This window comes from Mastomys coucha, unplaced genomic scaffold (genome assembly GCF_008632895.1).
Source record: "Mastomys coucha isolate ucsf_1 unplaced genomic scaffold, UCSF_Mcou_1 pScaffold14, whole genome shotgun sequence".
NCBI classification, from domain to species: Eukaryota; Metazoa; Chordata; class Mammalia; order Rodentia; family Muridae; genus Mastomys; species Mastomys coucha.
Genome location: NW_022196896.1, coordinates 72,453,877 through 72,480,404, shown reverse-complemented (window position 1 = coordinate 72,480,404; position 26,528 = coordinate 72,453,877). Strand labels below are relative to the sequence as shown.

At 39.6% G+C, this 26,528-nt stretch overlaps 1 protein-coding gene and 1 pseudogene across 2 annotated transcripts in view; one reads left to right on the top strand and one right to left on the bottom strand.

Moving 5' to 3' along the window:
• Gulp1 (GULP PTB domain containing engulfment adaptor 1) overlaps nt 1-26,528 on the bottom strand; it is a 256,656-nt gene that overhangs the window by 169,439 nt on the left and 60,689 nt on the right. Inside the window, exon 2 of one of the 2 annotated variants that reach the window (XM_031367385.1) lies at nt 9,578-9,682. The exons of the other annotated variant lie outside the window; for it this stretch is intronic. The gene's annotated coding sequence lies outside the window, so the exon portion shown is untranslated. The remainder of the gene's footprint in view (nt 1-9,577; nt 9,683-26,528) is intronic. 2 annotated transcript variants of the gene reach the window in all.
• Nucleotides 6,338-6,446, top strand: LOC116089618 (annotated as a pseudogene).

The window sequence follows — 26,528 nt, the reverse complement described above, 5'->3', positions numbered from 1 at the left end:
GATTAATTCCTGGCGACCGAACTTTGAACTTCTGTCTTCAGCGACTTTCAGTTACACCTTCTGGCTCTACAGCACTCCAGCCTCCGGGTATTCATAGGTTAATTCGGTTCCTCAACAGCTGCTAAGAACTGATTTGCATCATTCTGAAATCAACCTTCAGCGACGAGCGTTGACTCCTGGCTGCACCCCGCCCTGTTGAATTCAGAACCTGACTGAAATAAGTTACGTCAGCCATCCTCGGAAATTACGATGGACTTTGGACCTTGGGTTTTTGCGGACGAACCTTGGCACGCTACATGGAAGTTGGTGCACTGACCCTTCTGGCTGAGAAGCCAATTTAGGCGACACGTAGATGAGGGTCATCTGGGTTACAGACGTTTCTTGGCCTGGATTTCCATTGTGCGCTATCGCCTTAGATGGCGGAGCCAGAAGGTGTTCCGCACCTTATCGCCCATGTATTTGTGTCGAGATTGTATCGCATTCCCCTATTTTGTTTATTTCAGTTAAGGGTGATATGTGGCGGCCCTGCTGATTTCTCAGAGAGGTCTCAACCGTCACCAGAGACAGCTACTCGACTCGACTCACCAGGAGTCTGGAGCCAGCCCAGAGATTTACCAGAACCAGAAGCCCAACATTCAAAAGAGACTGTGGCTTTGATCCGCCTCCCTGCCTTGAAGTTCTAGCTTTGATATGCCCGTTTCCCCACTCTCACCTATCTGCTAAAAGGCTTGACTCTGTTGCCTCAAGAATATATATATATTCCGTTTCTCTAAGTAAAGTACACACCTCGATAAGAACCCTTTCCTGGTGTCGTCTCTCTTTCCTCCCTACCCGCTTATTTTACAGAATCTCGAGTTCCCCTGTTCGTGAATCACCCATGGAATGAAGTGAAGCTACAGGCCGGTTTCCTTCAGGAGACAAATATAATTAATAGGCCAAAAGTCCCAACTTGCCAAAAATAAAGCAACAACAAAACAAGGAATAATAAAAATATTTGGAAAATAACCTCACGTCAATATTCTAATTGTGCCCTTAACTAAGTCAGTCTGCATAATCTCAGAGTACATACTCAGAAGGGTTTCAGAGAAGTAATTTACACTCAGGATAAGGACACATACTGAGATGGAATCTTCATTACTTCTTGAAATCAAAATAACTTTATGCATTAAAGATATCAACATATAAATAATTGTCACTTCCTGTAAAGTTTGTGGGGCGGTGGACTATGAGAGGAAGCCTGGTAAGGTCAAGCTAAGGCTTGAAACCCCATGGATCCTGAAGGATGGTAAGAGCATCACCTGCTCCTGACAGACTAGGCTCTGTCTTATAACCACAGCCCCCTCCAGAGAAGTGTGGCCATCAGTCATGTAGGGGCAGTACCCCTCCATTTGTACACGAGGCATCCCTAACATCTCAGACCAACCCGATAGGAAGCACCTGCTGTCAGACCCCAACCCACCCCAAAACTGTATATAAGATCCTATCCAGAAGGAATAAAGGTGTATGCGAATTACTCCATCATCCAAGAGCTTCTGTCACAAGAGCTGTCACACTGCCTGGGAAGAGAATGCTCTCCCAAAGCGTTCACCACCAGAAGCTCCCCTGTACTCCACTTGCTCACTAGCCAGTCCTCTGCTGACTCAGCCTGGCTTTGCTAGGCTCAACGCAACCAATGCAGTATCTCTCAGGGCAACAGTGGCCACTGAGGCAGCTGCACCAGAGCAGCAGCCCCAGAGGCAATGGAGGAAATCACTCATCCCAGCTCATGTCAAGTTTCCCCTTCGTGTGAACCTTCCCACCTGGCCAGGCTAGAAATCTCCACAGATAGCCTTTTGTTCACAGACCAGCAAAGGTTGTTCATGTATTTTTAACTTTAGATTTAAGTTGAAGTAACTTAAATAAATAAATCAATGAAAACTAAAGTGGAAGAAACATTTTTGAATAAATGAAGGAGGAAATGTTGAATTTTATGTGCAATGAGTTCTTCATAAACTCATTGAAGAATTGAGTTACATCATTATGTTTTATTGATTGATTGTTTAACGCAAAGCAAAAATACATGGTAAGCATGCTATGACCATGCGTTTGCCTACCATATGCAAAAGCATGCACACATACACCCCCCCCCACATACACATACACACAGAGACAGACAGAGAGACAGAGACCTGTATACATGCACATATACACTCATTGGAAACATCTTCTCTGAGAAACCTGCCTTTCCTAAATACTCAATAGTGACTGTGCTGCACTCATCATTCTTCTAAATATCATCTTCTGAGACATACTACATCTAAGACCAGATCATCTAAGAAATTACCCAGTCAACAGCAAATTGCATGGATCAAGAATGAGTTCTGTTCAGTTTGTTTATCTGGAAAAATAGGGAAAGAAAGGAGAGAGAGAAAGAGAGAGAGGGAGAGACAGAGAGAGAGACAGAGAGAAACAGACAGAGACAGATAGTGAAGGAAGAGGAAGAGGGAGGAGGAGGAGGAGGAAGGAGGAGGAAGAGGGAGAGGAGGAAGGGGAGGAGGAAGGAGGATGAGGAGGGGGAGGAGGAAGGAGGAGGACGAGGACGAGGATGAGGAGGAGAATTTGAAATTACAAAAGGAACAGAATTCCTAAAGAATACTAAGAGTGAATGAACAGAAATTGATACAAAAGGAGAAACAATCCCCAGTGGGGAGAGTTGCAACCAGCAGGAAAAGTACAAGGTTTCAATGTTAGAATCAACTCTATCCTTACAGAGTATAGAGAACCCCTTCTCAGATGACTCTTATCTGCACGTAAGCCTTGCATATACCTCAAACTCCACGTGTCTGAACTCATTTCTTTGTTAGCCCTAAACTTTCCTGAGGCAGTAACCTATGGGAGACACTTTGTGTTTTTTTTGGAACCAAAACAACCTAAAACTACCCCTGCTGAACAACCTCTTCAACAGGCATCCAGTCAAGAAACTTCATTATCAACCACCCAGGAAAATTAGTTTATATAACTCCATCCAATTAGCACTTTTTTCCACAGAATTATAATACTCTAATAAAAGTTGGGCACATAAGTTTGTTGTGTTTCCTCATTTAAAAAAGAACTGCAATCTCTCCAAATAAAAGTACACGCTTTAGCTGTGAATATCTGCTTTTCTTCAGCTAGCCAAAAAGCAAAACATCAACATACTTAAGTTAGTAGCTTTTGTTGGGAGTTGTTCTGGTGCTGCTATGTATTCACACACTCAATACTAGACCCCATCTGGTTGCCACCTAGACGAGCACATTTCCACATACACCATATGATGTTATGTAAACTTTGCTTGCCAGTCTTCTTGGATTGGTGAAATAAAGTGGCTGATAGCCAGTTACTGAGAACAATAGAGGTAGGTGAGACTTTGCATACTGGACTGGGGTCATAGGTAGGGACCATGAGTCCAGGAAAAGAGCAGAATGGAAAAGAAGGAGAAAAGTTGAAGAGAGCAGGAGGTCTCCATTAGATGGTCTGTAGCTTGAAAAGTTCCCCTGAGGACAGACCGATGGACCAGAAATAACCCAGGAAAGACTCAAACAGCAAGTAACTTGGGGAGTGAAGTTGAGAAATAGCCAGTCTACCACGAGAAAAAATAGTTTAGGCATAATTGCCCACTTATTGTGCTAAAGCTGATTAAATAAATCAATAGGACTATGTCTCGATTATTGGGTTGGCCGAGTCATATTAAGAAGTATTACAATTATTAAAAATTATATAACAACAAACTTTTCTCTTTCTTTACAAAAACAATAAAGCAAATATAATATGCCTTTGGGTTCTATATTTTGTTGTTGTGCTTGAAACATTGTATTTTTTAAGAAAAAAGGAAGAAAGAAAGGAAGAAAGAAAGAAAGAAAGGAAAAGAAAGAAAAAAGAAAGATCAAGGATAAATATATTTTAAGAATTATGTCTTGGTAGCAGAAAAATATATTCTCAATTTTATAGTTCTCTTAAGCTCAAGGGCACTGCACATTTTTTCTGGATTAGTCGTAAATATGCATTTGGTTTTACCTTTCTAAAACATAAAATACTAGGCCCAGGACATTTATTACACATAAAAAATCATAGAGCTTAGCATATAACTCAGATATAGGCCTCATGTTTAGCATGGGAAAAAGGTCATTTTGTCAGTTATCTGGGTAAAGAAAGAAAAGCAGAAAAGGAGAAGAGAAAGAAATAAGAAGTAAAAAAATGGCAAGTTCAGATTCCTTATTCTCTATTACTAGGAGTCCTCACTACTGTCACCCTCATACATTCCGGGAAGTTTCCTCTTAATTAGATTTCCACAGCTCCCCAGTTCCAGCCTTTCTCCCTGTACTCTCTCCTTCCATTCTTTCCCCAATCCGATGCCTCCTACACTTGTCCCCAGCTGTTTACTCTCCACCTTCAAAATCTATTCTATTTTTCCTTCCCATGGAGACTCATACACCTCTAGAACTCTTAGAAAATAAAACTGTATTGTTTAATCTGAAAAGGAGGAGGAGGAAAGGAAGAAAGGAATGAAGGAAGAAGGGAAGGAAGGGAGAAAGAAAGAAAAAGGGGAGGTAGATAGGTAAGGAAGAGAGAAAGAGAGACACACACAGAGAGAGAAAGAGGCAGACAGTAAGAGAGAGAGAGAAAGAGAGAGAGAGAGAAAGCTGGGGGGAATGGACAGATGGACAGATAGAGGGAAGAGGGAGGGAGAGAAGAGGGAGGGAAGGAGGGAGAAAGGAAGGAAGGAATCAATCACGATAGAAATCTGGGAGAGCATTCGTGTAACATTCATCAACGTATGAACAATTGGCAGCAGAAATTGAGAGAAGGCAGCGATGTGGCACTGAGGCTTGCAGGGCTGCCTACAGAGAACCCCAGTGCTTATTTTCCAGGCATTACATTTTGATCTTCTCCCACAAATCTTAGTGCCTGTGCACTTCTGGAAGAAGAGCAGGCAGGCTTTTTCATTCCTTGTCAGTCACTGTTACAGACAGAAGCTAGCGATAACAGGTAAGCCTACATACAGGTGAGGCCCTCCCTCCCTGAGGTCAAATACCCTATATTAAGGGGATAGAGGCATTCATATTGCTAATCTTGCACCAGCTTTGGGCTCTAGTAACTGTTTCTGAGTTCCCAAGAATAAATACCACTGACTTGATGAATAAGGCTAGGCTACACACACACAGAGAGAGAGGCATACAAAGACAGAGAAAAAACAAAACACAAAAATAAAACAAAAAACAACCAAGCAACCAAACACAAAACAAAACAAAACCCAAAGTTTTGTTTATCTCTCCAGTTGTCTCCATATTAAACCCTCTTCCTACCCAGTTCCCACTGCTATGCATACAGCATACCCACTGCTGTGCCATACTCACAAGCTAATGTTCCCTATAGCCTCTTTCTGGACCCTGGTACTGATCCATTTCATCTAAAGTGCCTGGAGGTAGGTGAAACAAGTTTGGCTATTGGCACTTCTCTCCAACCACTGGAAGTCACCAGGATGATCTGTGGCTGAGATGGGGCCCTCAGAGCTTGTCCTGTTTCTCTCTCTGCCCAGGCCAGTCCAGAGGAACATACAGATGAGAAGAGCACTCAGATGAGAGAAAAGCTTGAAACTGGAAGATTATTCCAATAATTGAAACATACTCATCTAACCATTATTTATTAAGTGCCAGGGATAGTTTCACACAGTAGAGACACGATAAACAAGGCAAATATTCTACCTTCATGAATTTATGCTTACTTTATCTAAACACATAAAGTAAAATTTAACTAAATATAAATAGGGCAGAATAAAGAAATTACAGGGACATGGAAAATAAAAGGAGCTCCTTGTTGGGGTGCTGTTTCTGTACATTTTGTGAAGATATGATTCTGTCCTTTCTTGCCTGCCTAAGGCACCTTCCGATTGGTTAAAATAAAAAGCCTATATCCTAGAGAGAAAGGCAGTACAGCAAGGTGGGACTTCCGGACAAAGGGAGGAACCTGGGGAAAGAGGGCTCCTTGAGCAATTGGTCACCCTGACTTGGAGGAAGTTGGATGTCTGAAACTGAGGAGAGGTAACAAACTAGCCACGTGGCAGAATTTAGATTAGTATAAACAGGATAATTGAGTTATGAGCCAGAGGGAAACAAGCCTAGCATAAAGCCTGGGCATTTGTTAATAAATATAAGCCTCTGTGTTTGGAGAGCAGAAAGGATCCACAGGGCTACAGCCCCCTTACTACAGAGGCCATTGAAGTTGTGGCTCGAGAGTTCCGGCACATATATTTGCTGTGAAGGTTGCTGGTTCCGAAACATTACTTTTATATGAAAATATTCTCAAATAAGAATTGTAAGTGGTCTATGACCATATCACCCTGAATGCACCTGATCTCAGAAGCTAAACAGGGTCAGGCCTGGTTAGTTCTTGGATGGGAGACCGCCTGGGAATACCGGGTGCTGTAGGCTTAAAAAAAAACAAAGAATTGTAAGTGTTCAAGAAGATACATGTAAGGCTTGAGTGTGTATAACCTTGAGTGTGGACTACTCTTTTTCCTTTCTGAAATGTTTTCCGGGAGAGCAAGTAAACAAGACTTCTCACTTGTGTTTACAGTGAAAATATCCCAGCAGCTCTTAGTACTGTATGCTATCAGCTATAATCCTGAAAACAATTCTCTCAAGATGATAGCTTCTAAACTGAACAAAATTATGTATATGACCATGGTACAGACAGTGAGTCTTTCTATTGACCCCTGCTTCTCACTGGCTCATCCTTTACAGAGCTGCTCTCTTCAGTGCAATGATTTGCCTGTAGCTATCTTACTTTTACTATCTTCGAGATAAATCATTCCAAATTATCTAAGTTTCATTAGAAAACAGATGTGGATGCTGTGTGTACCTTAGTGCCAGGTGCAACCTGGCAGTCTCTACCATGCAACTTTCACTTTCTACTGTGAATTCTTCTCACAGATATCGTTCAATTGAAAAGCAACATGAGTTCCCTTCATGAGGGCAGAGCATCTTCTGGAGAAGTTTGTAGGTGCTGATTTACAATAGGTTTGCTCTAATGATTAATTTTAACCCAGAATTCCTCCTGTCTAAAGGAAATACAGGGACAAAGAGTGGAGCAGAGACGGAAGGAAAGGCCATCCAGAGACTGCCCCACCTGGGGATTCATCTCATATGCAGACACCAAACCCAGACACTATTGCTGATGCCAAGAAGTGCTTACTGACAGAGGCCTGATATAGCTGTCTCCTGAGAGGCTTTGCCAGAGCCTGACAATAATGATGCAGATGCTTGTAGCCAGCCATGGGACTGAGCATGGGGACCTCAAAGGAGGAGTTGGGGGAAGGACTGAAGGAGGTAAAGGAGTTTGCAATCCCATAGGAAGAAGAACCAGATGACTCCCCCCCCACCACCCAGAGCTCCCAGGGACTAAATCATCAGCCAAAATATATATGGAGGGGGCCATGGCTCCAGCTGAGAAGGAAGACCCTTGGTCCTGTGAAAGTTTAATGCCCCAGCATAGACAGGAAAGTGGCTAAGGGAATGGCAGGGCAGGGAAGCAGAAGATGGGGGGTACCTTCATAGAAGCAAGGGAGAAGGAATCAAATAGGGGGTTTGCGAAGGGGAAACTGGGAAAGGGTATAACATTTGAAATGTAAATAAATAAAATAACCAATAAAAAGTTTTTTAAAAAATGCTGTTTGTTCATTGGACACAATCCAGAATCCCCTAAAAGATAAACTTTTAGGCATGACTGTAAGAGAGTTTCTAAAATGGCTTGAAGTGGGAGTGCTCACCCTAAATGTAAGTGAGAGGATGTTATTCACCCACTGTCTTGGATTCTAGACAGAATAAAAGGAAGATCATGACTTGAGCATTGTGCTAGTTTGAGTAAGAATGACTCTCATAGGTTCAAATATCTGAATGCTTATTCAGATTAGAAGGTGCATATGGTTGCAGTAGGTATACCCTTGTTGGAAGAAAAGTGTGTCACTAGGGTTAGTGTTAGCTAGTCCCTCCCCTCGATTGGCAGGAAAGGCTTTCCCTACAGTGGATTCTGTTTGCAAGCTTTGTAAACTTTATATACCTTGGAAACGTTGTAAGTCCTTAAGGCAGGAAAGTGGTTAGGCCCTTACCTGAGGAGCTCCAGCAGCCAGACTATCCCTAACTATCATAAGGGCTTTTCCAACCTCTGTAATTGTCACCAAGGACATCTCCAGGCCCTCAACAGAACCCTCCCCAGATTATGCTAATTTCAGGTGAAAAGTCTGAATAAAGCCACCAGTCCCTGACCTTCCCTCAGAAACACACCAATCCCTGAGCAGGAAAATCCATCAATCCCTGAGCAGGAAAATCCACTAATCCCTGAGCAGGAAAACCCATCAATCCCTGAGCAGGAAAACCCATCAATCCCTGAGCTCCCCCAAGCTCAGGACTTGAAATCCTATCAACCCTCACCCTGAAAATCTCTACCCTAGAAAGTTCCATTTTCCCCCACCTGCCGGCAACCTATATAAGCACTGAATTTTGTCCAGTTCCATGCTGTCTGCTCCCTCCTGGGACTACAGGCAGTTACTCCTGAATTCATCCCTCCACACCCTGGACTCTGCAATACATTTCTTTTATGAGATTTGCTGCCTGGTATGACTCTGCCATCTGAAGAAGACGAGAAACAAGGAAGAGAAGAAAGGAAGGAACAAAGAGAAGGAGCAGAGCTGAGGTTCCTGAGTTCTGGGCTCAACTAACGATGCCCTTACCTGGGACCTGCAATGCCTCTTAGGATAGGAGGAGGCTTCCTCTCAGAGTTGTGTGGCTCCTAGGCTCCCATATCTCAGGATGCCCTTCCAGTGTGACACTGTCCCACCTCAGAGCTCTGTGGTTCCTGCACTCCAAAGTCCAGGACATTTTCCCATCCAAACTAGATGCCCAACAGTGAGCTTTCAGATTTCAGAAGCCCATGCCAGGCCCAGTATCTCTCTTGCTCTTTGATGCCTGTAGATCAGCTCTTAGCTTCACTGATGTGCCTGCCTGTGTGATACCATACTTTCCACTCTGATAGATAATAGACTAAACCTATTAAACTGTAAGCCATCAATTGAACACTTTCTTTTATAAGTGCTGCCTTGGTCATGTTTTCTCTTAACAGCAACAGAGCAGTGACTGACAAGTGTCAACCAATACTCATCTTTTTGTGTGTTCTGTCTATGGATGCAATGTGACTAGGCAGATCAAGCTCATCGAGACATACTCTCTCCACTATGGTGAACCATCAAACTGGAAGTCAAAATTAAACCTGTCTAACCTCAAGCTGATTTTGTCTAGGGTTTTTTGCATATTACCAAAACTGTTGCTTGAGCACTGTGAAGAGAATAAGCCTGTAGAAACTAACATGATACACTGGATTTTTAGCCATTATAAGTCATTCTCATGAGTACAGAGAGAATTTGGGTAGCTCATAAGTCCAGGTTAAGCCTACTACAGGTAAACTGAAGATCTGAATAAAACACATTTTAAAACTAATTGTCTCATTTGGTATATGTAATACAATGTAATCTATGAACCTCAGTGTGCCACAAGTAAGGGAAGCATACCTAACAGAGGTCAACAGAGGTGAGCATCCAGCAGACTCAAATTAAGCACAGCATAAAAATACGTCCTCTTCTCTAGGACTGGAAAAGTTCTTCAAATTTCTGACCCTGTAAATGTTATAAATTCTTCAGGTTACACAGCATTATTTTTTCTTTTCCTCAACTTTTCCATCTGCCACCACAACTTTTTATCTTGTCTTCAAAAGGCAGTCTATGATGTACTCATCTTCTCCTTCCTATTATCTATCACACAGGCATAACAATGTTTTGGATACTGGACCTAATGAGAGTGATTTCACTAGCCTTTGCTATTACCCCAGAATGATGTAAATCTTGATTTACAATTACTCACTATCCTCAATGCTGCCTTGGAGTCATCAAGATCATTTTTATACTGCATCATGATTTAATTGGCATAGCCATCTGATTTTCAGATCCTGCTCCTCGCTTTCAGCAATTATTCCCACTGTGCTCTGTTCCTAAAAGGCCGCAAAGTTATTGTGAAGCATCCACAAATTCACATGTGAAACATAGCCTACAAATGTCATGTACAGACGCATATTATGATCATTCTGAAGTACAAAAATACTTCTTGGAGGTTAAAAAAGTTAAATAATAAAATTGCAAATTATTGCAAACACAAATGACTCCTAAAATATTTGCTAAGAAAAGGGGCAGATTGTAATGTTGATTGAAAATTGAAAAGGGATAGAATTACAACATGCTTTGGGAAAACTAAGGGCAGAAATGGCTTTCAAATCACTTGTTTATTTCATTCATTTATATTTTGTTTTCCCTCATTTTTTATATTTATTTATTTTTAATTTATTTACATTTCAAGTGTTATCCTCTTACCCAGTTTCCTGCCTCCCGGAAGCCCCTTACCCCTTTGCCATTCCTCCTGCTTTTATGAGGGTGTTCCTCCACCCACCCACCCACTCCCGCCTCCATGTCCTCGATTCTCCTACACTGGGGCATCTATCTAGCCTTCATAGGAACAAGGACCTCTCCTCCCATTGACCCCTGACAAAGCTGTCCTCTGTTACATATGCAGCTGGAGCCATGTGTGCTCCTTGAATTGTGGCTTAGTCCCTGGGAGCTCTGAGGGGTCTGGTTGGTTGATATTGTTCTTTGTAAGGGGTTGCAAACCCCTTTAGCTTCTTCAGTCCTTTCTCTAACTCCTCAATTGGGGACCCCTCACTCAGTCCAATGGTTAGCTGCTAGCATCCAACTCTGCATTTGTCAGGCTCTGGCAGAGCCTCTCAGAAGACAGTTATATCAGGCTCCTTTTAGCAAGCATTTCTTAGCATCAACAATAGTGCCAGATTTTGGTAATTGTATCTGCGATCAATCCTCAGGAGGGAGAGTCTCTGGATGGCCTTCCCTTCAGTTTCTGCTCTGCATTTTGTCTCCATATTTGCTCCTGTGAGTATTTTGTTTCTAAGAAGGAATGGAAGCACCCACACTTTGGTCTTCCTGAAAGAAATTAAGGAAATGACACCCTTCACAATAGCCACAAGCAACATAAAGTATCTTGGTGTACCTCTAACCAAAAAGTAAAAGATCTGTATGACAAGAACTTCAAGTCTTTGAAGAAAGAAATCAAAGAAGACCTCAGAAGATGGAAAGATCTCCCATGCTCATGTATTGGCAGGATTAATATAGTAAAAAATGGCCATCTTGCTAAAAGCAATCTACAGATTCAATGCAATCCCCATCAAAATTCCAACTCAACTCTTCATAGAGTTAGAAAGAACAATTCTGAAATTCATTTGGAATAAAAAAAAAACCCAGGATAGTGAAAACTATTCTCAATAAAAGAACTTCTGGTCGAATCAGCATCCCTGACCTCAAGCTGTACTACAATACAATACACAATAAAGCAATTGTGTTAAAAACAAACAAAAACTGCATGGTGGCCAGGCAGTGGTGGTGCATGCCTTTAAGCCCAGCACTTGGGAGGCAGAGGCAGGTGGATTTCTGAGTTCGAGGCCAGCCTGGTCTATGAAGTGAGTTCCAGGACAGCCAGGACTACACAGAGAAACCCTGTCTCGAAAAACAAAAACAAAACTGCATGGTGCTGGTACAGTGACAGGCAGGTAGATCAATAGAATAGAACTGAAGAACCTGAAATAAGCCTACACACTTATGAACACTTGATCTTTGATAAAGGAGCTAAAACCACTCAGTGGAACAATGGTTCAGGTTCAACTGGTGGCCAATATGTAGAAGAATGCAAATTGATCCTTTCTTATCTCTCTGTACAAAGCTCAAGTTCAAGTGGATCAAGAACCTCCACATAAAACCAGATATATGCAATCTAATAGAAGAGAAAGTGGGGAAAAGTCTCCTGAATTCAGGCTCTAAGATCAAGAATAGACAAATTGGACCTCAAAACTGCGAAGCTTCTGTAAGGCAAAGGACACTGTCAATAGGACAAAATGGTAACCAATAGACTGAGAAAAGATCTTTACCAATCCTATATCTAATAGTGGGCTAATATCCAATATATACAAAGAACTCAGGAAGTTAGAATCCAGAGAACCAAATAACCCTATTAAAAATGGGATACAGAGCTAAACAGAATTCTCACCTGAGGAAACTTGAAGGGCTGAGAAGCACCTAAAGAAATATTCAACACTCTGAGTCATCAGGGAAATGCAAATCAAAACAACCCTGAAATTCCACCTCACACAAGTCAGAGTGGCTAAGATCAAAAATTCAGGTGACAGCAGATGCTGGCAAGGATATGGAGAAAGAGGAGCACTCCTCCATTGCTGGTGGTACTACAAGCTGGTACAACCACTCTGGAAATCAGTTTGGCGGTTCCTCAGAAAATTGGACATACTTCTACCCAAGAAGCCAGTTATACCAGTCCTGGGCATATACCCAAAAGATGCTCCGACATATAACAAGGACACATGCTCCACTATGTTCATAGCAGCCTTGTTTATAGAAGCCCAAACCTGGAAAGAAACTAGATATCCTTCAACAGAGGAATGAATACAAAAATTGTGGTACATTTACACAATGGAGTGCTACTCAGCTACTTAAAACAATGAATTCATGAAATTCTTGGCAAATGGATAGACCTAGAAAATATCATCCTGAGTGAGGTAACCCAATCACAAAAGAACACATAGTATGCACTCACTGATAAGTGGTTATTAGCCCAAAAGCTCCTAATACCCAAGATATTTTCCCTCCTTCTTGTTACATTTCAATGAGACAATGAGAGAACTCATTTTCTATCAGGTACCAGTTTCCTTTTCTAAAATTAGAGTAGTAGTAAAAGCTATGGAATACAAAAAGGAACTAAATGACACTCTACTCTTTTATCCAGCATTATCTAGTAGCTTTCTAAATCAGACAGTGAAGGAAAAGATGCAGAAAAGGAGCCATCTTAAAGTCTAGATGCTTGTGCAAGCAACGAACAGTGCCATGCTGCTGGGGGATATATGATCACACTGTGAACACCGAGATTGTGCTAGTTACTAGAAAACCCTGTTTTTAGCTGTGGTGTGGCTCAGCCCTAGCACACACCTTTACTCCAAGACCTTTCTGTTTATTGTAAATAGGATTAAATAACAATGGGTCAAGAAGCTGAGTAAAAATATAGGTGACAGGGCATGACATAAGAAATAAAATAACAGGATAGATAGTAAGAGGAGTCAGGAGGTCAGATAGAGAAATTCACAGGAAGTAGAAAGGAGAGACGCTCAATTTGAAGGGGAGAGGTTGAGAAGGTGTGGAGGAGAGATCCTTTTGGGAGGTTAACTGAGGAAGGTCAGCTGGGTGCTTTCTCTGCCTCTTTTAGATAGCAGGCTTTCACTCCAGCATCTGGCTCCCAATTCCTCATTGGTAAAGCTGAACTACTGAGATTTTGTATAAAACCAACAGCCAACTGACAGAAAGCTAGAAAACTGGAATTCTTTTGGAAAAAAAAAAAAGAAGAAGAAAAAACGATTTAAAATTTAACTATTTAAAATTAAACTAAAGACTTTAAAAGACTAAACAACAATGTACTAAGAGGTTTATGTGCAAGACTTGAAAGCAGTAATGAGGTAATAAAGTCCACATCTGTTCAGCATCAAAAAGAATAACATCCTCACTGTTGGGTTCAGCAACATCAAGCAAAAGTCAGTTCTGTGGGTAGAATGCAAAGGATGTTCTACATTACATCAGTTTATGCAATGAGGAGAAAAATGGTTCCATGGTCAGATCTCTTTGAGAAATACTTAAGTGAAACCCATTAAACAATTATTACTATGGTTCTTCATATATTTTAGCCCTAAGATATAACACTAGCATGACTTTTTAAAATTGAAAGTGCTTTTTCATAAAGTATATCCAGAGTTTTGATCATTATGCCCTATAAACAAACAAACAAACAAACAAGGCCAGTGACAGGACTGTCAGTGAGTAAGGCTATTTGCCCCAAAGCCTGGTGACCTAAATGTAATCCAGTACTGGACTGAAAGAATAGATAGATTCCCCAAGTGGTTCCTCTGACTTCCACACATACACCTTAATACATGCACGCTAAGGTAGCAGTGAATTAGTTAAGTTGCTTTGGCTCCTGGCAGATCAAACTTCCAGCCACTCACCAGAGCCCTCTGGATTCTCAAAAGACACACACACACACACACACACACACACACACACACACACACACGCACACGTACAAGCCAATTAATTTTGACATGTCTTGGCTAGCTCAATGGTTGGGCACCTTTCTGCAGCTAGCACATATGTCCCTCTGGTACTCCTGGCTTAACACCTTCTAATTCTATGTTTTATCTTTGCTGCCCTGTCACCTACTGTAGTTCCTAAACCTGATTCCTCTGTGAATCTGCCTCCTCCTCTCTCCTATCTGCCTCAAGCCCAGGAAATCTAAAAGTCCTGCCTCTGTCTGCCCCACACAGCCTTTGGCTGCTGGCATTTTTATTTAGCAATGGGAACCAACTGGGGTCAGGGTCCCTTAGTGTCTTACTGTAGACACGCCTGTAAGCAGTTTGTCGGACCAAAATTAACATTACAACACAAGCAGCGTTTGCCCAAATCTACTTCATACAACATATACACACAAATACACTAACAAGTATACAATGCAACCACAACAACACACTAAATAGATCATACAAACTTTTAATAAAAATAAATAAGTGATGAAAGTAGTTTCACTACTAAAAGTTATTTCCAGATAATAATCCAATTACCACAACTAAACTTTTGACAATACTCATACTGACATTAAATCAGGTTCACAAAATATATTTTTAAAAATGATTAAACAGTATAATTCTATGTTAACAAAGCACACTCATCAAGAAAGAAGTAAAATTAAATTTGGAAAGAAGGTAATTATTATTTTAAAACTTTAGATATTTTTAAAAACCTAACAGTATTTTTAAAATAAAATGCCTTACTGACCATAAATAGTATATGCATTTCTTTTACTGAGTGTATCCCTTTCTGTTATAATATAGTAATATTACCAGTTATACCAAAATAAGAGCATGAAATGCTTTTTAAACAATGTATTTAAAAGCTGTATAAATAAGTATCCATTTTCTTTTATACAGCTTCCTTCTCATACAACTAATCTGTAAAAAGGAATCATTCAGGTTTATTTTAGCTATGTTCACTAAATAAGGAGAGAGTCATAGGCAGACATCAAAAGTGTAATATTTGAGGCTGTCTTCCATATTTCATATAACATATTGGCAATCATGTTAATGTCACAAAGGTCTACTAATTGTTGTATACAATTAAACACCTACAGTCCCTATCAGGGCAGACTTATGGTACTGATTTCTCTCATCACCTTCCCATTCCATCTACATCACTCTCTCTTCTTTATCACAAGCCATAGGGTCATGCCAGTTCTAGAGTGGTTGCTTAAGTCATTTTTCTACACCATAGCCTATCTATCTAATGTGCCTTCTAGTGACTAGAGACTCTTATTTAAATAATCTAAGGTCAGAGGCACAACTGTATCTTGAAGATAACTAGATGCAAAGATGTCTAGGGCAGAGCTGAATAAACAACTCATACAAATAAAGATGCCTCAAGAGAGTTACACAGAAAAAATTTAAAAGGTTGATTGTAACACTAGCCATTTAATTATCCATGGTCAATATTATATAGTCAATGACACTTGAAAAAGGTAACAAGCTTTTTACATCGATCATTTATTTAGAGAAATAATTAAGCTTTATCATTTATGTCACCATAAGAGGTGATAAAGTCTATGATAGTATAAATGATGACTGATAATTAAACTATTTATTTTAAATTAAAGCTATGACTGCAATTTGGGCTATTTATTTTTAAAATTTTAAAATATTATAATAAAATAAAACATAAGCTTGTACAATAACATTTCTAGAAGGTAGTATTTTGTTAATTGTTCGGTATTCAAATGAGCATTTCAAGTCTTATTGTCTTTCCAAAACTGTCAGACAAATAATTCGTACTTTATCCCTCTTCCAGCATCACTCTCAACAAGAAATGCTGTCAAGGACACAAGAGTCAAACACTGTGCACACCAAGAATCCATCCAAGGAACAAAGCTGCCACCATCCCCATCAACACTAATAATTACATCTATCTTTCTCTTAGGAAGTCAGAATAAAGGCAGTACTTACTGCCAAAGGGCTTTCCACTTTTTGATGCATCCATAAATTGAGGCTAAAATAAGTTATATAAGACTGTTTCTTGTAGCTTTCAGCTAGTAGAGAACAACATAAGAGCTTGAAAACCTAAGAAGAGAATATGAAATTGCCCATGATGATTAATTCATAGACTTAAGAAGTATAGTTTATTAATATAAACTTCAGGCTTCTAGCTGTAGGCATACCTGCCTGATTAATTTTTGGTAGTTCAGAACAAAAGAGATGCCTTTGATCAGGATACACTATTTGTATGATCAGAACCAGAGGATCCACAAATGAACCAGGTAGACTCAACAAAGCAAACTAGTCCCAACCTAACCATACAATGTCAAAGAGAATTAAAGATGAGAGACAGCTGAGCAAACTGCCTATGGGACATAGAATTCCCCAACATCAAGGAATCCACATCACATTACAAAGTGTCAACAATTCTCAATAATCAAGATATTTTCAAGGCAACTGTGGTAAAAAAATGCAATTCTGAAATAAATGCAGGAAGCATTGACATTTCACTAGTCCTCAGGCTATTTCCCACCCTCTTTCCTAGTGACTATTTCATCTAGAATAATTTTTATATATCTTCTTAATTCCTAAAGTTTACTAATGCATGAGCAACATCACCTGTTGAGTGCAGTTTTCTGAGCTGGGCACCATGCTCTGTGGATAAGGCAAGCCTTCTACAACCATGAGGAGAAAGGAACAGTCCATTCTTTGGATCTGTCATTCTCAATCTCTCTATTAAAAAAATAAAGGTAATGTTAAATCCACAAAAGCACTAGTATGATGTATCCTCTCTCCAATCTAAAACGCACAGCCATCACTATACTCTACAGAATATAGTATGCACACTGTCTACAAGAAGCACTTGATCAGTCCAATTTTAGTCTCTCATCTTGTGTGATGCATGTAACAGATTAGAGATCGGGAAATTGATCCAATCTCAAGCTCAAGGAGAAAGTTCAGTTTGATGACATTTGAAGTAGTGGCTGATAGGTTTACATGGGACCATGAAAGGCAGCCTGTTTTCTGGTCGGGCTAGGTTTAAACTCCAGAGACCCAGCAGGTGTTTCTGCAAGGGACGAAAGGCTCCCCATTTGCCACGCTCCCACACACTAGGCTCCTGACACGAGGCCCCAGCTCCATAATTCTGTGGCCACCAGTCACATAGGGCAACACCCCAAGTCCCTGGTATTCTGACTGGACTCCACCCCCACAGTTAGATAACAACTGCAACAGCAAGGTAGCTAAGCCCACTATAAAAGGGGCTGCTTGCCCCTCCTCTTTCTCTTACTCTTACTCCTGCTTCCAGCTTGCTTCTCTCTTGCCCTCTTGCTTCCCGTCTCTCCAAATTCCCTTCCTTCCCCTCTCCACATGGCCAGCCTCAACTTCATTACTTTCTCCCTCTCTCTGTCTTTCTCTGCCTCTACTACCCTCTTAGCTCCCCTTCCTGCCATGACAATAAATGCCTTAAAACCATGAACTACCTCTTATTGGGATCTGCTGTGCTGGAGCAATGGAGGAGGTCTTGCTGCACCTAATCTCATGCAGGAGGCCTCTCTGCATTCCCAGACAAGGTTTCTGCCAACCCAAGCCAAACACTCTCCTCCAGGCTGGACCCAGCTGGAGCACTCTCTCTCTCTGCCATTTTCCCTTCAGTCCCAGGCCAGAGCCAGCCCCGTGGGCCCCCAGTCCATTCTCAGCTCTTCCTTGACACCCAGTGGGCATCTGCCCACCTGCACGGTGGAGGGGGGCACCTTTTAGCCCACAGGTTTACATGCATGTCTTTGCTTTTATTTAAAAAACCAAGTTGAATATATACGACACAAAGTCAAACTAGTAGGGAAATGGATATGAATGTGTAAAGACATGGAAATGGTGGGTAATATGATAAACATACAATGTATGGTATTCCTAAAGAATTTTAAACACTTCTTTCTTACATGATTCCAACTTAAAAAACATTTATCCATAAAGAAAGTTGTTACTAACAAAGCTCCAAATGTTTTGCTACAACTATGTTATCATAATTATGTTAGCATTGCTTTAAATGTTAGCAGATTTTCATGCTCTTTCCAAAATAATCTAGAGGTAAAAAAAAAACAAAAACATAATTGGGTTCATTACTACATATACAATATGCATACTATATTGATTATATATTTTAATGTGTGCATCCTGTAGTGTTTTATGGCAGACTTGGATGCCTATTATCCATGGTTTTCACTAACCTAATGAGTTTACAACACATATTTCCAAACTCAATAATACTTGAAGAAAGCTTAATTTTATTTAATACCTTTTATCTAAAGTATTGTGTAATAATATGTAGAGAGCCCTGCATGGCACTGGTGGGGAAAGAGTGACATGGTTCCTTCCCTTGTTACAGGTCCGAAGTGTGAGCCTCCACAAGTACTGATGGTAGCTGTGGACATAAGGCTTCTTTGTGTAACAATGTACATATATTCTGAACCCTTAGTATTGGAGGACTCTTTTCTTCTGAGTAATGGCCTCCCTGTTAATGTTAATGACTCCATGCTAATTAAAAACAGCAGGAGTCCAGGAGTCTAGAGTGTGCTATGTCTCAGGAAAGTGGTAAACACTGGGACCTCCAGGAAAGCCTTTAAGGGTATGGGAAAGAGCTCTAAATGTGAGTTCAAAAATATATAAATTTTAAACTATGTAAAAGTATGAGGATGTAATACATAAATTATGACAGGCTCTAGGACTCCAAAGGAACACTACACTACACTATGATCTATGATCCAGCTTGTCAGAAAGATACAAAGAGAGGCAGCTACAAATGCCCATGGATTCCTGAATTCAGGGTCAGCCTAGGACAAAGCAAGCTTAGGCCCAGGCCTGATTGGAATGGTAATTTCAGGACAAGGTGGGAACCCAGCTACCTTACCCTCTGTGCTTACCAGAGGCAGGCAGATCTCTGAATTGTTTTTCAAGGTTAAGAAGAAATACTTTTTTGCTGTTTCCCCTAAGAACTAAGGAGCTGGGGTCACTGGATGGTGATAATTAGAATAATCAAAAGGAAACCTGAAGTAAATGACTGGATTAATATGTAAAATAAAAGATTGGACCTATGTTCTTCAGGAGATGAACCACCCATAGAATTTTTTAGAGTAAAAAGAGATAACTGCTTGGAGAACTCACACATACATAAACACATACAAACACACACACACACACACACACACACACACACACACACACAACAAGCAAGCAGGACATGGACAGAGAAATCTCTTAGAACAGCAAGCAACCAGAATATAGAGACATCTCCTGAGAGAAAAAAGAAAATAGAAAAAAGCAAACTTGAAAACTGTATCAAGCAGAACTTCACAGGTCGTCACCTTGGATCCATGACTTGACTTCAAGTCTTTCTTTTCACCACTCTTAGACACCCCCTCTCGCAGAACCCCTCTCCAAGCCAAGGCTGGTCCAGGTCAATAATTCCAATGCTATTGAATTGAATTTCATGTGTAATCTACTGACATCATTAAGTACACATCTTCAATCAGTCACGTATATTTATCAGGATGCCTCACAGAAATGGGAAAATGTCAGAAAACCATCCATAGAACAAACATATACTCTATTTTGTAGGAGACTGTATATTAGGATCCTACAATATTATCAAACTAATGATGTCATTTATGTCCTCTAAAAAAAAAAATCTACTAACCAACAAAATTGCCAGAAATTAAGGGCTCTAACTTAGCCTGACGATCTTAGTTCAATTCATGAGACCAGGCCCAGCAAAGTAAGAGAGAACAGACTCTTTCAAGTTATCCTCTGACCTCCACACATGAACACACTCAACAAATTAACAACCCAGTGTGATTTTAAGTTTAAAAAAAGTTTAACATTCTCAAATGTTAACTCACGCTCCTGCTAGGTTTAGTCTTTGTGGTAAAAGCTCAGTGCAGCCAGATTGGAAAAGCCTGAGTGTGTTAACTAAGGATCTGAGAATTCCCTGCTGCTTCTAAGACTTGGACTTCAGTTCTCTGCTCTTTCCTGGGGTCTTGAGTGTTTCAGTCAGTGTGCCCAAGCAGGGAGAACTCTCCAGCACACTTACTGAAGAGATGTTCCTCTCCCTCTAGCTCACAAATGTAGAGAAAGATTTAAGGAATATTTAGTAGTATTTAAAATGATACAGAATGATATAGTTAAGTCCAATCCATAAATACTAATATGTATATTGAAACCAAATCTTTAAAAATTTTCATTACTAACAGCAACTCTTCACTCAGTTGGCCTAGAAATTAAATCCTTTGAATCACAAGGTCTTCACTCTAATTTCATGTCTAGTAACATGGAAGATTATATTTTAATATCCAAGTGGTTCAAAGGCTATATAATACATTCCAGTAAGTCATTAAGCCATGTACAATTAGATATGCATGTGTAACTTGTTGCTATTTCCAAAATGACCTAAAGTAATCAATTGCTAAGATCTACTATTCAGAATTTATTGTTCCTTTAATATACAAGCTCGCAAGAATTTGTGAATGATCTAAATATACATATACATTCTCTACTTGCTACTTGTTGCTTGTGTAAGCCAAACTGCCCAGAAAAACTTTTTCCTATGTGTTCATTTCATTCCAAGTTTATCTAACAAGTTTTTGTTTCCATCCTCAAAGCTATTGGCTTTATGCATGAGTGGCTAAAAACATGAATGAAAATTCCTGGAAAGAAACTGTGTCTGGCTATGAACAACAACAACAACAACAACAAATCCCTAGGAGTCTCTGTCTGCAGAGACTGATGGGCCTGCTCTTTCCTGGGGCCTGGAAAAAACAAAGATCTGCAGTGTTTCAGCCAGTGTGAGCAAATTAGAATTTCAGTAGTGTGGAGAAACTGGAATTTTGTAGACTTGGGGCTGATTATTTTATCTTGGGCTAGTTTTAGCCTTCTGAAACAGCCATTTCTTTCTCCTGTGTGCATCTGAATTAATACCTCACAATAAAAAAAGCAAACCTCTTAGAAGCTATTAGTTTAGCAGAACACGAGCTTCCACAAATCCAAAGGCAAAGAAGGTTATTACATAATATCTTGGACCTACAGAATAACTCCCCAGCCCCATCTCAATGTATCTGACTTTTATGTGTATTTTAAAGTTGCCCTGACTTTCTTCTTTTCTGTAAAACTAAAAACCCCTGTGAAACTGCTGCCATATTGGAACATGGAATATGAGATAAACTAAATCTGTGTTCCTGGATCATGACCACTCAGAATAGCTCTAGAATAAACTCTCATATTCCCCTTATGATGAAGGTGGTGGTCTCTATGTAGACAAAACTATCTGTAACAGACATTTCCAATAGTTAATTCCTGGTGGCATTAGAATCTTACAAGTGCATGTGTTCACAAAAATATACACACACACACATAGCTTTGTTTAGTGTTTGACTTAATATATATTAATAAATGATTGAAAATAAACTTTCAAGTACAATAGTAACAATACCATGTGTTCTACTTTTATTTCTATTACTATGATAAAACAACCTGACATAAGCAAATGGTGGTGGGGGGAGTTTTTCTTTACAGTTCCTAGTTACAATCTGCCCTAGTTTGCTTTTAGTGAAATAAAAAACTAACCAAAACCAACTCAGGGGAAAGACTTTATTTGGCTTACAAGATACAATCCCTGCTGGGGTAAATCGGGTCCAGAACTTAAGACAGGAAACTTGGAGGCAGGAACTCATACAGAAACCAAACAGGAAAACTGCTTACTGGCTTGCTCTCTTACACTACCTAGGAACATATTCAGGGGTGGCATTGCCCATAGTGGACTGGATCCTTCCACATTAAACATTAATCAAGAAAATGCCCCTACAGACATACCCATGGGCACATCTAATAGAAGCAATTCCCCCATTGAGGCTCCTTTTTCCTAGGTGAGTATTCTCTGTTGAGCTGGCAAAACTTACCCAGCACACAGTGTAAACTTTTATATGTGAAGAGGTAAACAGAAACCCAAGCAGCCAGTCATGGAGCAAAATGAATGGATCTGTGTTTTCTGGTCTCAGCCACTTTTCCCCTCTTTTATGTTATTTAAGATTCCAAATCAGGTAAGGGTGTATTATGGCTATTCCTGGCTGTCAACTTGACTATATCTGAAATGAACTACAATCCAGAACTGGTGGGCTTACCTGTGATCCAGATCTTGAGGCTGGAAGACACAAGTTTCTGTCCTGGACCATGGAATGGAGATCTTGAGGCATAGTGGCCATGAAAAGCTTAGGCCCAGGCCAGGTAGTACATGCCTTTAATCCCAAGAGACTAAGGCAAGATCTCTGAGTTTAAGATCAGTCTGGGACAAAACAAGTCCCAGATCCAGGCGTGGTAGAACACACCTTTAATCCGGGCTATACATTCTGCTGGAGACTTACAATAGGACATTGAAAGAAGGAAGATTGGCTCTTCCCCTGCTTGCATTTACTTGCCAGCACATCTGTTGGAATCTGAAACAACTAGCCTCATGGGACTGAGCAACTACCATATTCTTGGGCTTCCTATTCACAGCTGCCCATTGTTGGGGTAGTTGGACTGCAGACTGTAAGTCATCACAACAAATTCCCTTACTATATATAGACATTCAGTAAGTTCTGTGGCTCTAGAGAACCCTGACTAAGACAAGATATCACAATGGGCAAGTCTTACCTCAATTAATAGCAAGATAATCCACACAGACATGCCACACAGGCCAACCCATTCTTAATATCAGTTCAGTTGAGGCTGTCTTTCCAGGTGAGACAAGACCATGGCAAATTGAAATTTAAAATTAACCACTGAATTTAAAATTACCCACCTCCTTATACTAAAGGAAACAAGCCACAGAGAAACATTTGTCAGAGAATATACATTACCCTTCTCCAGTATTGGATCAAGTTAATTATTTTAAATGCTTTGCAAAATGTTAAGCACTTTCACTGCTTTCTGTGTCAAAACAAAACAAACAAACAATCAATCCTAAGAAACACACTGGTTAGTTAAGTAGATTGAAGGAGCCTAATAGGAAACTGAGTATAAGTTCTCTTTTGTAAAACTCAAGTTTGGCTACTTTCCTAAAAAGAGTAAGAGATGATAGACAAAGAACAGAAATTCTTCTATCTACATAAATAAACACACACACACAAAAAAAAAAAAAACCACAAAAAGTGCATGTTAAATAATATTTTGGTCTGTTTCTCATGGCTACCTAGTTATACATATCTTTCAATATTGATCTTTTAATTGAAGTGTACGAACAGTACACTGTATTATTTAAAAAAAAAAAACAGCTACTTTCCTGGTCTGTTTCATTAATTGGCCTTTACATCAGCTTTTTAGTCAATATTTTAAGGTGGAAAGTCACAGGAAGGGCTGTGCATCAAAATTCTGTCCTTATAATCATTGTTTGTTGGTTTGGTATAACGTTGACTTTCTGTATCATTTTAACTTTCAGAAACTTATGCCTGAATGGATTATTGGAGCCTAAAATAATATGTTCTTTCTTAACTTTAGGTTTGATTGTGATTAAATATGTATAATATGTTTATTATTTTAATAGTTTTAAGTCCAGTGATGTTAAATGTATCCATGCTGTTGTTCATAAAGCCTTCAGTCTTTTGATTTTGAGAACTGAACCTCTGTGTCCTTTTAGCTTCAAGCTCTCATTAATTCTCCTTCCTCATCGACGAATAAAATACATTTCTAGTAGATATGAAAGAATAAACTGTGCAAATAATCTTCTTAATATTGCTCTTAAGTTTCTCTGCAATATTCAACACATATAAGTTTTTGCTCAAAACACATAGCCATCATTGATGCTATCTTTTCACATTTAATATAAATATGAAAATGTTACATTATTTTCTAGCTATCAATGTGTCTTTATATCTCCTGATGTCTTTATCAATATAGATAATTTCCAATTAGCCATCTACATTGGAAATTCATTCTTTATTAACAATCTTACAAAAAAACAGAGTGCCAGAAACTATTTTGTGTATATAACAAGTGTGTTTGTTATTTTGTCTTTTGTTATTATTATTGCATTCTGAAGTGGTAGGTGTATCAGCATGGCACTTTAAACAGTACTGAGTAACATCCAAGATAAAAGTCAGTAAGCTCTGGGCAGTGGTGGTGCATGCCTTTAATCCCAGCACTTGGGAGGCAGAGGCAGGCAGATTTCTGAGTTCGAGGCCAGCCTGGTCTACAGAGTGAGTTCCAGGACAGCCAGGGCTACACAGAGAAACCCTGTCTCAAAAAAAAAAAAAAAGTCAGTAAGCATCTTGGTTTCAGCTCCTGATCTCCCAAGTGATGGTAATTTCGGCATGTGCATTTCGCTTTCCTATACCATGGAATGAGATGCTCATTATATGGTATATATAATTATTATATATAATATAATACATACAATTATTATATGTAAAATCTGAGTAAACATAGTTTCTGACATTCCTAATAGACAAAATCTCACAGCAACTTTCATATTTTCATAGCCCTCAGACTCTTTCCAAGCCCTCTCTCATAATGTTCTTGGATAGAAACTGTATTGCATATGCATCAGTTGGTAGTGGGTTCTACAAGTTTGCATTTTGGTTGGTTATAGTTTTATGTAAGGCTCCCTGTATGTTATAAAGAGAAGTTACCTTGATGAGAGAGAGGATTATACTAATCTGTGAGGATGAAAAACATGTTTAGAATCCAGATGGGATTTATGCTAGTTTATTAAAATGATGGTTGATAAACAGTCTTCCCCAGAGAAGAGTACATTAGCTGGTTACCAAATACCAAGTAGTCAGTCCTGAAAAGTTAAGCAGGCTGTACATGTGTATTTAGAAATATGAATATAGATATATAGATAAGTATAGATATAGATATACACCTATATATGTAGTGTAGCAACAATTACTCATTGCTACATTACATATATGTGTGTAAAGAGGCAATGAATTTAAAAGAGAGCAAGAAGGGGCATATGGTGGGTTTGGGTGGATGAAAGGGATGGAAATGATGTGACTATAATCTCAAAAAATAAAAAAAAAATGATTTTAAAACAGCTTTAAAAAGAAAAGAAAACTAGAAACTAGCACTAGGCAGTGTTAAACACACAGCCACTGGAGAAAGAGTGTCCCCTAGAAAGAGCTGCTGCATGGTCCTGCAAGCTGCTTAGTTTCTCTGTGCTTCATGTCTGTATTTGTAAAATTAAAATAATGTTCTCACGGGTTGAAAGGACAGACTTAGGACATGGATGCACATAGAATATTATGTGGTATGTAATGAATATGTTGTAACCTTTGAAGTTCATTTTTACTTAGTATTTCCCACCACTGCATAGTGTAATTCTTTTCATCTCATCTCATTCCTTTCCTAAAAATAATCTTTGTGAAAGCTGAGCAAAGCATTTGCCTCACAGTAAATACTCAAGGAAGGTGTCTCTGGCCTTGGCCTCCCACACATTGATTATCCCATGAATTCCTCTGGTTAATATTGTGTCATGTTTTTCACAAAACAGTAGGTATCCCATGTTTCCAATAAAACTTAACCAATTTATTATCAAGAGGAAAATACTTTTCTTCAACTGATTTAATTTAAAGTAGAAATACTCAATGGACACCACCAAATCAGGACTATCATATGTAAATTATGAAATTATTTACCCCTAGCTTGCGTGATGTCCTTGGAAAAGCAGTAATATAAACTATTCGGATAATTTGGTGTATTTCATGTGTTCCTATTTCAGCTGCTCAGCAGTGAGATGCTGAGGATTGTAGTTGCAATATTTGATTGTAATTTTACTGAAACATGAATTGAATGTATTTCTAGTGGGAGACACTATTAGTTAGTGTCCTCCTGAGCAATAAAATCAACAAAATGTATTTATGTGCATTGAGACAAGGGAGGTGGTTTGGCTCCGAGGTTTAAAAGCACTGGCATCTCTTCTAGAGGATGCAAGTTCAATTCCCAAGCACCCATGTAGCAGTTTACAATTGTCTCTAACTCCACATCCAGGGGATCAGGAACCTGCCCACAGAAATTCAAGCAAAATACCAATGCAGATAAAAAATAAATCATTAAAGAAAGGGGGTGCACTGGGCAGTAGTGGCACATGCTTTTAATCCCAGCACTTGGGAGGCAGAGGCAGGAAGATTTCTGAGTTCAAGGCCAGCCTGTTCTACAGAGTGAGCTCCAGGACAGCTAGAGCTATACAGAGAAACCCTGTCTCAGAAAACAAACAAGAGGAAGAAGAAGAAGAAGAAGAAGAAGAAGAA